General features: G+C 40.2%; 1 protein-coding gene across 1 annotated transcript in view; it reads left to right on the top strand.

The window, feature by feature from the left end:
• Positions 1 to 15826, top strand: part of mid2 (midline 2) — a 175405-nt gene that overhangs the window by 37566 nt on the left and 122013 nt on the right. The window contains exon 2 of the mRNA XM_028588731.1: positions 2303 to 2361. The gene's annotated coding sequence lies outside the window, so the exon portion shown is untranslated. The remainder of the gene's footprint in view (positions 1 to 2302; positions 2362 to 15826) is intronic.

Here is a 15826-nt window from a genome sequence, read left to right as displayed (position 1 = left end):
TTCATGTCATCTGTGCAAAGCTGTAAGATTTGTTGTGCATTCTGTTTATAACTGCTAATTGATATGACAGCTTAAATAGACCATTCTCAGTTGTCATAATGTAGCAGTAGCAGATGGGTAATATGTCTAATATAGACACTAATCTCACATTTACATTTAGATATTAGACATTAACTGACACTAACATCCAGAGCGAGTAAGAATTAGTACAGTGCCACCGATAACTATTTATCAGAATTATGTTTATCTAAAGCTTAGAATTCTGGAAACAAAATAAAAAAAATGAAGAAAAGTCATTAACTGTACATACATACAGACCCCCATATTCCTATTACTATCAACTCATTTTTCCAATTGGTACAAACTGCATATTTGAATGCATTTAAAGGTATTTTCTCTCTTTCTAGTCATCTCTTTTGTATGTGATAAAGAGACAACCTACTTATTTGGCATTCAGATGAGATTAAAACACGTTGAACCACTTTGTCATCAATTGACAGGCCTGTTCTCCGCTTATTCCCTCTTATTAATCAATCATTATGGTGAATTGTGGCACATTGATGCACACCAATGATTAAGAGACAGTAATGGTGGACGACAGGAGGAGCAGCATGCAGCCACGTCGCCCACAATTAACCATGGTTTTGTTAGCACACCTCATGTGAATTAGTTTATATGCTAAATAATGAGCTGTATTGAAAATTAATTAATGCTTTCAGAGTGATTTGAAGCATAATTAATTATCCAGATTGCAGCAAATAAACCTAATTGAAAAGTAGAAAAATAAAGTGGAAAGAATAAATAAAACGAATTGAGTGATCACACAAAAGTATTTAGTTTATTGTAAGAATAGCTTGTAACTCTGATTATCATTATTTTAGTGCCACAAGAGACCATGAAATCAATTCAAAACTCAGCATAGAATTCATATTATGGGGAGTCATAAATAAGAGTAAATAGTATTTGCGGACACATTTCAATAAACCTGACGGGGTGACTATTTCTTTGTGCGTTTAACATCTTCATGTGTAATTCCACATGATCAAAGTGATGTCAAAGCAACCAAACATTTGACGTGCAGGAGCATCAAAAAGATCAAGCATAGCAACATGTTCTTAGTCTATACTAAATACTACAAAATCCCAAGTATTCAGGTATGATACTTTACAATCTAGAGGTATTTTCAACACAGCTTCTCGGCACGGTCTCTCTTGCCAACTCTTCCTCTCTTGTCAGTCGTGGATGACTCACTGGAATCCCTCCTGAGCTGGTTGGGAACAATAGCTTATTAGGACCCAAATGATGGGCCATGTGTTCTGTTTTCTCAGATTATTTCACTCTTACAAAAAAGTAACACCGCACCTGCTGGCCCTGGAGTAAACAATGCACTGATTGTCCATGGTGGGACTTCTTCTGTTGACTGCCTCCTGTTGCCTCTGTTTGGCTGCCTGCTGGTATTGATATTTACCTGTAGCCACTCTGAGGACAGATCCTGCTCTAATTTCTGTAATTCCTTATATTAAATCTGAGGCATTCTATGAAGTGTAACACGCCAGAAGTGGTAAACAAATCTTTGTAGGGCTGTATAAAAAGATTTTTGTTTACTGCGTTTGAATGTGTGTGTATGATTTCCTTTTATTTTTGAAAATGAAAGGTGTTTCCAGAGCCTGGATTAACAGTCAAAGTAGACTCTCAAGTGAACACAAAAAAGGCGTTAAAAAAAATACTTAATACGAAAGACTACAAGAGAAAAAAAATGTACAGACAAGGAAGATGGGCTGTGACATTGCATTGTTCAGGATCACTCTTTCATCTTAAATTAAATTGGAGCAAAACTAGAAAGTAGTAGGGGTATCTTATTTATGAATGACTATTTTAGATATTAGGCAACATGACATGACATAATATGTTACTATATACAGTATGGCTGTTTTTTTTATATAGGCTCAACTTGAAGGATTATTTATGGAATAGAGCACCCAGTGTGTGTATGTTTGTATGTTTGTAAAACATTTGTAAATTCAGCATGCCGTATGTCGCGGACTATTGCTAGTCATTGCTGCCATCCACAGCCTACTGTGAAATAATTGTCTGTATTTGACTTAAACATGGGGCTTCATGCTAATCTGACTTGTTTTCTCATTATCCTCCCACCAACCTCTCCCCTTCTCTCCCTTTCTGCTCATTATGTGTTGTCTTGTGTTCACCTCACTTTTTCCTCATTCTTTTTCTCTCATTTGTCTCTATCTTCCCTCTCTGTGTGTCTTTTTCTCACACCATCTCTCTCTGTCTCCCTCTCCAGCCCAGCGTCGTCCACAGTGGTGCTGCTTATTGCTAACTAGGCTGCCTCCAAGCCCACAGGTACGTCCCCTCCCCACTCCTCTTCCTCTCCCTCCTCCACTCCATGCTCTATTTTTAACTCCACTCTGCAGGATCCTTCCCCATGATTCTCCCTCTCCAACCCCAACTCACATCTCTGTCAACACCTACCTATCTACCATTCCAACCAAGTGGTAGAAGCCTGTGGACCAATACCTATTTATGCAAATGCTTGCTCTTCTATTTTTTGGTTGAAGAAGCGCTGCCTCAACTTCATTTTGACCATCTATAAATGTGCAGACTTTTTTAGTCTTTAGACTTTGTTATGTTTCCATAACAACATTAGATGCGCTTTTCAGATGGTGACTTATCCTCTTTTTTTACATCATATTATAGGTTTAAATTAGGTGTTTTAGTTAGGAAGCATGTGTAAAATGTTGAGAAATTAGTGGGGTGAGTTGAGGTAGAGGAAAGAAAAGTGGAAAGAGGATATAACCAAGGTCATGATTAGGATTCAAACCCACACATGTAATTCACCAAAACCTGCTGAGAGCCACACTGACTTAAATGACTGGATTAGCAGTGGATTCGTTCATTCATGTCTAAAATGGTGTGCTTTGTAAAGCTACCACCTTGCCTTGCTTGGAGCCTGGCATTGAGTGGAAACATAATGCACTTGTTGGACTGTATACTGTAGCTGGAGTCTGGGGCCTCGTCAGCTCCCCCTCCTCAGCCCCTTGTCTTTTAAGACCGCTCGACTGGCTTTTCCCGGTGCATGTGCTCCTTACAAGACCTTAGAGCATATAACCCCCTCCAGGGGAAGAGTACCACGCTATCGAAGCTCTCTGTGTTTGTGTGGAAAAAGCTTGTTGACTTTATTATATACAGGTTGAGTGGCTGTGCAGTTCTCGCATGTAAACAATTGAAGTTATTTACACTCCTGTGATGGTAAAAAGTAGGTTGAAATGGATTGAACCATTAGCATAGCCCTGGTAGCTAGACTTTTCCTCAGTGATGTTTATTATCCTATTGTAGAGACCTTTTTACACAATTAATGTAAAAACAATTTTTTTTTTGCAAAAATTAGTTAAACATCTTTATTATAGATGATCACTTTATTAAGATGATGCAGCTTTCAGATGCAGCTCTATAGCTTTCCAGGTGGCACTGATGTTTTGACTTATCCCATCGGAGGGGGTCCCCTAATAACAACAATCTATTTTTCTTGTGAACTTGTGGTTTGGTTACTATGGTAACACTGTCTTTGATGTGAAGCATTTATATTTAATATGAACTTGATCAAGGTTGTCTTTAATACAAAAGGGAGGAGGGACAGAGGGAGAAAAGGAGTATAAAATGGCTAGATTGAGGCTCATTTAAAAGTAATTGAAGCCAGGCTTTTGCCTATTGGCTGGCATTGTTTGGTTTAATGGTGGCCTCTCAAAAACAGATTACTGTTTAAATACCTGCTGACTTAAAAGACAAATTTCCTGTTGTTTGATACAGACAATTGAAGGGGCTGGCCACGTCTGAGGTAAGCAACATTTTGTTAGCCATAACAACACAGTCTGACTCGGTAATGATTCTCGTCTGTGTTCCTAGACGTGCCATTAATGACTACAAGGACAGAGCTGCCTTGCAGCATTCCTCACAGATTTTCCCATGCAGAACCTACACAGGTTGACGGCTATGAGAGAATCCATTCGTCAAACTCACAGCCCTTCACGGCTATAGACAGCCGCTGTCAATGGGAGGCTTTTGAGTTATTATTTGCCTTACCAAAAGAAGCATGTACCCTGTTTTAGAGAGGTTTCTGAAGGATTTTACACACACATGCACTCAACAATACACACACTCACATTAACTTTCTGGCTGCCTCCTGTCGTGGCACATCACACACTCTCCAATTACTCAGTTTTTGCCTGTCAAGGAGGCACACTCTGCAGCAGATGCAATTGGCCAAGCAGTGGCATGCTGAGATAATGCACGCAGGCACGCTGCCAAAGTTGTGATGTTGCATGCAGCACTGAGTGTACACTTTCAATGAACAGCAGTCATTTCACAGCACTTCCATACTTTGAAATAGTGTTTACAGCCCTTTCAAATTTTTTAAAAATTGTTCAGTTTGAGCATGTCTTATGATCCAGTCTAGGATGACTGTAGCATGTCAAGCCCCCTCTCTTTTACCTAATGTTCCTTTATGCGTATTGGTCAGTAAAGTAGGAATGCCACTTTAAAGGAAACTTAAGCACTTTCAAAGATTGACTGATTCTGTCTTGGACATATTTTAGGCGAAAGCAGGAGGAAGACCCATTAGCAGGGGCTTTGTAAATTGGCTCTCCTCTATGAGCCACAAGGGTCTCTCTGTCTCTCATCTTTCTGCTCCACTTCTGCTTCCCCCTTCTCTACTCTCCATCGTTTTCCTCTGATGTCTGTTTCTTACTCATCTTCATTTACTCCCTTTTTTTTAGCCTGGAAAAAGCAAGAATAGATTATTAATACCAGAGAGGCTAGTTTTATTTGTTTTGTTTGCCCTTTTGTCTTTCCCGTTGATTGCATTTCATTTCCCTTCCTCTCCACTTGTCTCATCCCTCCTCCCTCCTCTGGTGTAAGCCTTCTGACAGCCAAGGTACCCTGCAGCCGGCATTGGCCAGGTATAGCACTAGATGAAAGGTTTGCAGCCAGAGTTCCCTTTCAAAGATGCCTTCTGCTGCATTCCTGCTCTCCATGGGCACTCAGTTGTCCCTGCCAGGCAGATGGAGAGAAAGAGGGCAGGAAAGGAGAGGGAGTAAGGAAGTAAGGGAAAAAGAGTGAAGGAAAGATTACGAGAAACGGCGACAGAAAGTAGAGAAAGAGAGAATGAGATCTTGAAAGTTTGCCTTGCTCCAGATACGGAAGTTGCACCTGGCCTCTGTAGGTGATCAAAGAATCTTGGCTTCCAGGTGAGTGCAGCTAGGGGAAGTGATATGCTCCTGCTTTCACTCCACTTCCAGTTTGAAACTCATCTCATACCCCCGTCTGGAGGTCGCCACGGGACATGAAGGAGTTTTTGAAAGTGTTCCTGATATGTTTTCATCATCTGATGTCTTGGAGTCACACTGAGGTCTGGGTTCAGTTGAAGATGTTACATATTTTGCCTTCAACATAATCCAATGAACTTTATCCCTAAAGGTGAAATTGAAATGTCTTGTTCATCTTCAGCGCCAAATCAACTCAGGACTGATGTCCTCACATATTTTGGATTTGTTTTATCAGTTTGCTACAATGGAAGCAAGCTGCTCTCTCTTATATTTAAATATATTGATCAAAAAGCAGAACAAGTAACATGTTTGTCTCTATGAAAAACACGTTCTTTCAAGAAAATAACACAAGAAGATGACATTCATTTGTTATAAGATCTTGTTTTGGGATAACTTTTAAATTCATTCTATTCAAACCAATCAATAGGATGTCCCCACTTGAAATGATATTGGCTTGCCACACAGAAAATATGTCCTGCTTGTGCTCCAGTATGTGGCAGTTCTCTAGGGTTACCATTTAATTATAGTAAAAATAGTCTGCTGCCTCAGCTTTCAAACTATTTCACAAACCGCTACTAGACCAAATCAAAACACAGCGGTGTGCTTTCAAGTCCAAACCCACATTTATTAGCTTCATTCAGAAAAGTCATTGCCTGGGAATAATTGAAAAAAATGTGAGCATAAAAGAGATATTGTGTTTGCCGTCAGAATGTAATTGATTTGTTTGAGTTTGAGTTCATTTTTATTTACAATACCACTTAAAACATTACAATAATACAGTTGGGGTACAATATCAATTGGGTAGTGTGAATGGGTCCCCCAAAGAAGTTAGGAAAGCTTATAGGTGGGGGCCCATAATTCATGAAAGGGTAGTGGTACAGATGATGGTATACACAGTTTCTTTAAAATAACCATCAGTGATGGCTTTCTCTTCAGTGATTGGAGGAAAGACAAGCGGGTTCTGTGGTATACCTACATATATCTTAACCGAAGACAAGCTGGATAATGCACTGCAGGTCTAAGCTGAAAGATTTGACTTCTGGATGCTGCAGTGACAGGTGATACTGAGGGGATGCAATGCGGGCAGTAAAACAACTGACAGTTGGTCATTACGAAAGACGCAGGTGGGCCAAAAATCAATCACACTGAGACTGGCCTGGACTCTGACAGATGCCTGACGTCTGCTTGATGAAGAGCTCTGCTGTTCCTCTGAGTGATGAGGAGGAGAAGAGGGCAATGAAATGGGAAAGAATAAGGAGGGAATTAGGATGAGCTGGAGGATAAGCAAGAGCCATGGAGGAGGATGTGTGAAGACAATAACGAACCACTGAATCAGGGAATCAGCAGGAAAGTAGCAAAAGGGTTGAGGTACTGTATATGTTAATGAGTAGATCTGGGGGGAAAGTTAAGGAAAGAGGAAGAGGTCAGCATTTCATAGAGTAAAGGGGAAAAGGAAATCAAGACAAAAGAGGAAGAAAGGATAAGGAAGGGTAGAGCAGGAGAACAAGGCTCAAGACATTTTTGCCAACACCTCAAGTCAAGCTGTCATTTGATGTGTCTACGGTTACCAGCACTTTAACAGCACTGCGTGCAGGTTTTAGAACAGGTCGACGTGCATGTTTTGACAACACCTTTATAGGCTATTTCATGGTGTCTGCCCAACTGTATGAGAAAATATCTCAGGTCGGAAATGCCACTGCGTTATTTTCCCAGACTCAATAACTGGGAGCACTTTAATAACATTTTTTTTTTTGTCAATTTTCTTCTCATTTGACAAATGTGTATATCAAGGTGGAATTTTCTACTCCAAGATAACGTCAGGGTTGTACATGCACTTTTAAAAGTCCAATCAGATTCATTTCAGTTTTAGCGAAATAACTTGAATCAAAAGACATTTATTTCATTTCATTTATGTCATACATGCAGCTTAGTCTGCGCAACATGGCTTATGCTTGAAATAAAAGGCCAACAATTGGTAGGGCACATGCATTGTTGTGCTTGTATCTGTGTGGGACCCCTTCTTTTTCGCGAGAATCGCAAGATCGCATATCACACGACACTCCATCTTGTCAGGCTTCAGGTGATGCGTTTGTGTCTGAACTACCAGCTCACGTTTGGTAAGGCGCTACTGGCAGCTGTGGGCGTGGTTTAGGTGTGTGACGTTTCAAAACAACAATGGCGGACCTGATACAGATGGTTTATCCAATGACCTGCCAGTTTTTTTAATTTTTTTTTTAAGTGCCTGCACTTTTCCATCAGTTTCCAATGACTGCGTCTCAGATGGTTCTGTGTAACAAACCATCTGGCGCATCAGGTTATGAGACTGCAGCAAATGGAGGGGAATAAATTGTTGTGGCAAGCGACAATCCTATGGCAAATGGGTAAACATGTTTACAGAGCACTAAGAGAGTACTTATCCAGCGCATCAGTGTCAGCCTAAGTCTTCCACAGCAAGGCCATCAGACAACATATGAACAAACAAGCTTTAGATTAGTGTTTAAGCTGTCGAGGTCGAACACAAAATGACAAGCCTTGCTACTCCTGCACAGCTGAAAAACCATTACAGCTTCTTTTCCTGCATTCTTCAAAGCTGTCTCCATGCCTGCCCAGGCTCTCTGATAATCAGTTAATGTGCAGAATTATTGATTTTGACAGTGTTACGGGCAGCTAAGCTAACCTTGCTCGTTAGACACACAGTAACAAAAGTTAGCCTAGCCGGTAACATGAATCCCCGTCTTCTCTCGCAAGAAGACAGTTGTTGCGTTCAACGTGGGAATGAGACTAAACTGGTCTGAATGAATGCATATCCTTCCTACTTCTGGAGGGGTTTTGTGCTGTGTCAAACTGACTCACCCAGAACACTGCATGGTTTCGCCTCTGAAGACAGCCCGCTTGCTCCGGTGTCCACTGTCGGTCGCGAACAGCCCGCACTTGACCTGTTTTAGCGTTGTCTCTCTCTAGGCGTGGGCAGCCCCAACTCATGGAGGGAAAAACAGTATTTTCCCTCAGAAAACAGTCTTTTTCTCAATATGCTTCTGCAGCGTGTCCGTTCACTCGAGGCTGTCTCCCTCTCGCTTCCTCAAACAATCTCCATCTAAATCTCGTCACGTAGACGAGGTTGAATCGGTTTTCACAAACACGCCCCCCCTCATGTCACTTGTCAGTATTTCCCTATGCTCACTACTCAAAAAAGCTGTCATGACAACAGTCTTTGTTAACACATACTATCTTCCAATGAGCCTCCAGTCACCTCAGCATGCCCTCCTTTCAAAGATCCTTAAGCAAAAGTGAATAGGTGGGACCACACCCCAACCTGGCAGGTGCAGCCAAAGGGGAGAATATCAGGTCAAGCAGAATAAGTGTTCTCACACAATACGCATGAACACACCGCACAGATATGCCTCAAACCCAGAGTTGCCTTTTAAACAGTTAAGAGGTCATTTGCTGCTGAACCAAGAATTAAGCAATGTAAAGGATGCGAGTAGTACATGCAATCAGTACTGAATATGAATAATTAATCAACGAAAACATTGTAGGGGTTTTCAGTTGCTCATCCCTTTGGTCTGAAGTATACATAAATCATCCCTTTGCCACTATGACTGCTACTACTGCTACTACTGCTACTGTATTTTACAGTTGATACTTGACAGTTATCTTCTTACATAAATAAATGTGCTGATTAGCCTCATTTTGACCTTAATGTGTAATATTGATTATAATTTACTGGATAGTCCCTCCCACGTTAGTCTGGCTCACCAAATGTACAGTGCTTGGATAAAGCCTGACAGCGCCAGATATCCCTCCCCTTCCCCTATCTATTTTTCAAGGGCACCGTCATTGCATCTGGGGCTTAGCACCGCCCAGGACAGTTGTGATTGGTTAAAAAAAATACCAACAAGCCAGAGTGTTTTTTTCCCCTATCCCAGACTAGATGAGCGGTTTAGCCAGGTCATACTCCGGCGCTGACACAGCACTGTGGAGATAGGTCTGGCAATGCAAGACTACTCCCTAGTTGAAAGGACAGGAAAGGCAGAAATGAGAGGGGATGGATGAAACACACATGGATGAAGTGACGTTCCCCCTACTGTCCCTCTTCTACAGCTGTTTTGCATGGCAAGTCACCCAAATACTGTGTACGGTGTACGTAAGGAAATTACTCCATCTCAGGAAAATGCCTCTTTGCCTGCTACATTCATATGAAAATAGAGCTCAAACAGTAACATATCCTTTGTGACAAAAACAGACAAGTGTAATGGAAAATATGGCCTTATTTTAATGAAGGCTAAACTCATCTTGACCTTGGTTACAGAAATTATACTAAGCAGTTTTCACACTTAATTAGAGTATGAAGTGCAAATATTAACCCACTCTGATTTGAATGCAACCACTGTATTCTTGGCATATGCTCTGTAGCAAATAAGAGACTTACACTTACAGTTGGTTAGAGTTTGCTTAAATTGACTTCTAACTGTTGTTCCTAATGGTCACAGTGCCATTTTAGAGAAATCATGTTCACAATGTTAACAGAGATATTTGGAAGGGCCATTTGTTAGAGAAAAAATCATAATTACAAAACCTACAATCTTGCACATCGTCACATAAATACTCACATCCATATAGTCCCCATGTACTTTGAATGGTTTCACAAAAGAACATGTTTTCAGATGAGATTATCTTCATATTTCATGCAATTTGACATAAGCTCTCCATTTGTTTTAATATGCTGCAAATACATCCCTCATATGTTCATGAGTGCTGCACAGCTCCTAGCATACAATATGCGGCAGAGTCTTTACCATGGCCTGCTCCATACAATCCCTCAATCTCTATTTCTTTCTTTTTCGGTTACTTAATCACCTTCCTCCCTCCTACCTCCGTCTATGTCCTCTACCTCTTTTCTTTCATCTCCTACTTTAATCAAGCATCACATACCCAGGAGGATGAGGGATAATGAGATTAGGCCTGTACATGTTTACACATTCTGATTTACATTAGCTTTTCCTGTCTTTCTCTGTCTGACCCATATTTTCTCTATCTGCCTCCTCCGTGTTTTTGCTTTTTATGTCTCCAGTCTCCCTCACAGGCTCGCTGTCTTTTTTACTTCTGCTTCAGTAGCAGCGTGTACAGTACACTCTTGCTTTGTTCGCCAATAACCAGTTCAGTTATTTATTGTACACCAGTGACGATTTAATTCCAACAATGCAGTGTCAGATCTGATTATTTTGGTTCAGTTGACGGTCTCATACATGATCTATATGTAGTAAGTCACTTTCACTGTTGTGCTTGAATAGTATATACTAGGGCTGCTCGATTATGGAAAAAAACATAAGCACGATTATTTCGGTCAATATTGAAATCATGATAATTTGACATGATTACTCGTTAACTTCTGGAAAGATGTTGCAATTATTGAACTTAAAAAACAGTGGGAAAAAGTTAAATAAATCAACAGTAAAAAAAAACACAAATGTGAAATTTGCCTTAATACTTTTCCTATTTAAACTTTATTTTTTCATTCAGAACAAAGAGAAAATAAGAGTTTACTTGCTAATGTAATGAGCTAAATAATTGTTTTTCTCAATTATTCTGTTTTTGTGATCGTTGGGAGCCAAAATCATAATCACGATTAAATTTTGATTAATTGCACAGCCCTAGTATATACTGTATAGTACACACACGCGCGCACACACACACATACAGTGACTGATCATGTTGAGCACTTTTCCAATCATTTGTCAGCAAAACTGTAGTCTATATCCACAACCTTCCACTTCTGGGATTGCTCCGGTGCCGCAGGAAATTCCGCCAGAAGCATGTATTTTTTGCTGATGTCCGTTACTGTCAGCTTTCTTTCTGTTGGAATTTTAAACTCTGGTGGATTTATGAGGACTATGGTTAACTGCTCCTCAGATCTCTGCAGGGTAAATCCAGACAGCTAGACTATCTGTCCAATCTGAGTTTTCTGTTGCACGACTAAAACTAATTTTGAACGTACACATGTTCCACCAAAACAAGTTCCTTCCCGAGGTTATTTTGCAGCGGCTCTGTGCGAAGCTTAGCGCCGCCCATGACGATTGTGATTGGTTTAAAGAAATGCCAATAAATCAGAGCACGTTTTTCTCTCATCCCAGAATGCTATGTGGACTAGCCAGACCCTCCTCCACAGCGCCGTGGAGGAAGGTCTGGCAAAGCGAGACTAGCGAAACTCTCCTCACTCTCAATCATTACACAGTAAAGCTATCCAAACAGAGGGGGGAAAGTTATTGAGGCTACAACTAATGCAGTGTGCAGAGTCCCAGGTTTTAGCAGGCTACCCTTGGGAGGAAGCAAAAGGTCTTTGCAAAAAGGGAAATGAAATTATAAGTGCTTAGCAGGGGGGTCCCTATTGGTCCACTGTGACAGAGATAAGGTGAGTGAGCCAATTCTAAATGTCTGTAATTCTAAACGACTTCCATGGTACCCAGGGGATGTGAGATATGCATTTTACATAATTGACCATATCTGCATAATTGACCAATACTAAGCAGCACTCTAATTTGGAATGTATTTTAAAGGCTGGATCTGTGATCCAAATTTAATCAAAAGTGTGGCACATCGAATAACCTGCTATTGCTCTCATATTGACTGGACTTTTAATACATTTTTCAGTTTTCTCATGCAATCTTGTTTTTTATCAGTAACATTTGTCAGCTAAAACTGTGATCAGTGGAATAACAAAAAATGAGATTTTCCATTTATTTAGAAATGTAATTCTTCAATCGTAAATATATCTGCAATGTAGACAATAAAGGCTGTCCTATGAAGAAAGTCTGTTAGAGAGAAGTAGTCATTATACAGTTTAGTATCAATCATTTGTATTTCAGTCTTATGTTTTCTTTGTCGGTTCAATTTCCTTGAGTGACAGGTCAGTACTTGTTCAACAAATCAATTCTGTAATTGGGTTTGGAGTTTTGGATTTTAGACAAAAGAATGAATTTGAAGTAACAACAATATAGTGAAGTTTTAGGGCTGCCATCAAATAATCTGGCGCTGTACTCGTAAACTCCCATGTCTTGCCCTCTGCCTCGTCTGTGAAATCTGGTTAACGGTAAACGGGATGTTTTCTGTACATTGTTTTCTTCACACTACTGTTTTTATGAGCCGTTTAAAATCCGCCCCTGCAGTTCATTAGGTCATCATAAAGTAAAATACATAAAAATGGCTTTGTGACAGACACCAGTAATGAAGCAGCAGTGTGGGGGGACCCACTAACTGTTAATGAGAGCAGCTCAATGTGTCCCAGTTGGGCTGTATTTGAAACTAACTGCAACACACACACAAAAACAAGTCATCCTCTGGCCTCTGGAAACAAACCACTCTGCTAACTGTGATACAGTCTGGTGCTACCAAGCACCAACGTGTTGCAGCTTTAGAAAAAAAGAAAAGAAAAAGCAGCTCCCGTGATTCTAAAGATTCTGACAGCTGACAGCAAGCTGCGTGTTCCCAAGCTGGGCAGCTTCTCAAGCAGAAAACACGAACGTGACATTATGAAAACAAGTTTTTAAAGCTGAATTTGACTCCAGATTGTCTTTAAAGGTTACAGACAGCCCTGCTATAATGAAAGCCTATCAGATGAAGTTACACGAGTATTACAGTGTTGTCATGGAACGCTTGGTGTTGGGTAGTGTTGCTGTAATGTTTTCTGCTTTCTGTTTTCTAAATGTGTTGAGTGTTTTCGGTTATTTTTACTAATAAGGTCTATGATCTTTTCCATTTCCATTTTAGATTTTCTCTTCTCTGGTCTGGTGACCTTTTTTCTTTTTTTATATGCAATGTGGTCGTAATTATATTTTGATGCATTTAGTACATTTTCTGAAAGGAAAGATAATTGCATGTTTCTAGGTTGTGCAGCATACTTCAATAGTTAACCATAAAATACATGTGCTGTACATTACGGTCCTCTCAAAATGTACGAATGACTGTTTCAAGCTCTAGTCTCCATCAGACATCCACCTATTTTTGACAAATTGGTTGTGCATGTTTTTTTGTCTGCTAATCCTAATGAGGTAGCGCAAAGCCCCTTAATGCATCTGACTTCTATAATGTCCCAATATTATCTAATATAAATTATGATCTAGGAACATTACTGGCTAGATAAGCAAACACAAAAAGTGTTAAGGGGCTATACAAACTATTAAAATCTCTGTTTATACTTGCCAATGTGTAGTATAAAGTCCAGGCTCGCAGTTCAGCTGCAAAGGTCAAATACAGTTAGAAGGATAATCTGATGTCCTGTCTCTCTTATTTCACAAATATGGCAGCACATAGATCAGTGCTACGTCTATCCAAATGCCCTTATAAATAATGGAATGGTGGAAAGTGGACATTTTGTTTTCATCATTTTTTTGTATGTTTTTTTTGTACAAACACAGTAGTAGTCACTCCTTGGATTTGGCTCTGTGTTTGTGGACAGTCTGAGTTTGGCTCCAGCCTGTCTTGGTGTGGAGCCAGAGGGTGAAGAAGGCAATGTGACTATGATAAGAAAGTCTGGGCATTCCCTCTGCTGAGCCCGCGCACACACACACCCACCCACACACACACACACACACACACACACACACACACACACACACACGCACACACACACACAAGTTGCTGTTTAAAGGACATGGTGTTATTTCAACACTATGTCCCATGGAAAACGGTTTTGGTGTTTGACATGACCAGTGATGAGACATTTTTGGAGGCAACAGTCAGAAATAAGTCTTCAAAGCATCCTTTGAACTTGGCTATTTAAATACTGTATTCAGTTTGGTTTACACTGCCAGCACCAATCTAGTTTTCTCATACCATCTTTAGATCTGATCCTGTCACTATGGTGACACAGATCTGACCTGTTGCCTTCTAAATGTATGCACCACTTCACAGTTAGGAATCCCTTCAATATGTCAAATTACATCCTGGAGGAAGCAGATGGATAGATTATAGATTCTACTTAAGGTGGTATGTGTGCAGTAGCAGAGCTGGCACTTTGGGCACATTTACATCAGTCTAAGTGAGAAGTTAGAATTGCACACAATGTTTAACAGTAACTTTAAGGACTCCAGAGGGAGTCCATCTCCGTTCTATAAAATTCAAAATGCCAACATTTAAAAAACACAGTGCCTTCAATTCTTCACTTGGAGAAGCACAGCTTGTTGCTGTGTCACATACAAATTGAGTTTTTGCCTCTGTAGGTGAAAGTGAAAACATAATGTCTGCAGTCTGACTTTATTGGTGAAAAATATCAGATTTGAGGTTGCGAGACTAATGGAAAGCTGATTGAGTGATGACACACCCAGCAACTTGTCTGATTATTTCATTGATCTGTTTATGAGGGCATTCATTTGAAATGAAGAAGCATGGCCTAGAGGATGTGAACTTTATCTACAATGAAAGTGTTACTACCATCCTGGGGCATTTTATCACACTAAAATAATGGAGAAATAAATATTAGTTGGTTGTTTGAGTTACAAGGCTGTCATTGTTCTGCTTTGTGAAGTGCAGTTAGATTACTGGAAACATTTGTTGAAAATGAAAGTGAGGCGGCTAAAGGTTTTCACAGTACTATCTAACGTCTCCCAGCTATCTCACCAGGTTAAGGATGAGTGAGATTGTAATTAAAGAATCACAATTCAGTAAAATTGGAGTGAAATGAAATGATCAGCACTCCCCAGCAGTGTACATATTAGTGCACCACAATAGTAAGAAACACAGGCAGGCACAGAATACCAGATCACTCTCTTGAGGTTTCTGCACTAGGCCAAAGAATTCCTATGTTCCGAAGGGAACAAAGGTTTTTTTATGTCCCTGTTGTGAGCGTTTTTCCCCATCACTTCATGTTGCTGCAGTACACCGACAGCCTGGTGCTGTACAATAAGTCCCTGATGATCTGTGGGCTGGGAGAGGAAAGAGGAAGAGAGGAGCTGATGCATTTCCTCTGGACACACTATGTGGTGGTGTTGGTGATTTATCATGCACTTCTAAATGTGCGTGCGCATACACACACACACACACACACACATATACACTGTTACTGGCACTGATGGTAATTTGATATGTAATATGCCCCATGCCTGGGCCACAGCAGTACAATAGTGAGGCCAAGTCTCCAGTGGCCAGTGTGTTTACTGTGGACAGCAGCCTCAGTCCTCCAGCCTGTCCTCATTCTGCCATCTTTGATAAGTAATTATCACACTTTTTATCATGTCTTTTGTTTTCTGATGTAAACTTTCCATTTAAATACAGTCAAATAAATGCTGCTTCAATACAATTTTACCATACAGTAATGCAGTAATATCAGAGTCCCAGCAACATCTGGCAAAGTAAATTAATCTTTTCCCAAGTAACTTTTTATTTAAGAATCATTTCCCAACTTGAATCAAGAGTTCATTAAAACAGTAAAATAATATATTAGTCAGCCAACTCACAAGGAATTGATTTTTTTATGTAAATGTAGACTACATATA

Source organism: Perca flavescens, chromosome 10 (assembly GCF_004354835.1).
Source record: "Perca flavescens isolate YP-PL-M2 chromosome 10, PFLA_1.0, whole genome shotgun sequence".
Classification (NCBI taxonomy): domain Eukaryota; kingdom Metazoa; phylum Chordata; class Actinopteri; order Perciformes; family Percidae; genus Perca; species Perca flavescens.
The sequence above is the reverse complement of the archived record's forward strand: the minus strand, read 5'-3'. Positions and strand labels throughout refer to the sequence as shown.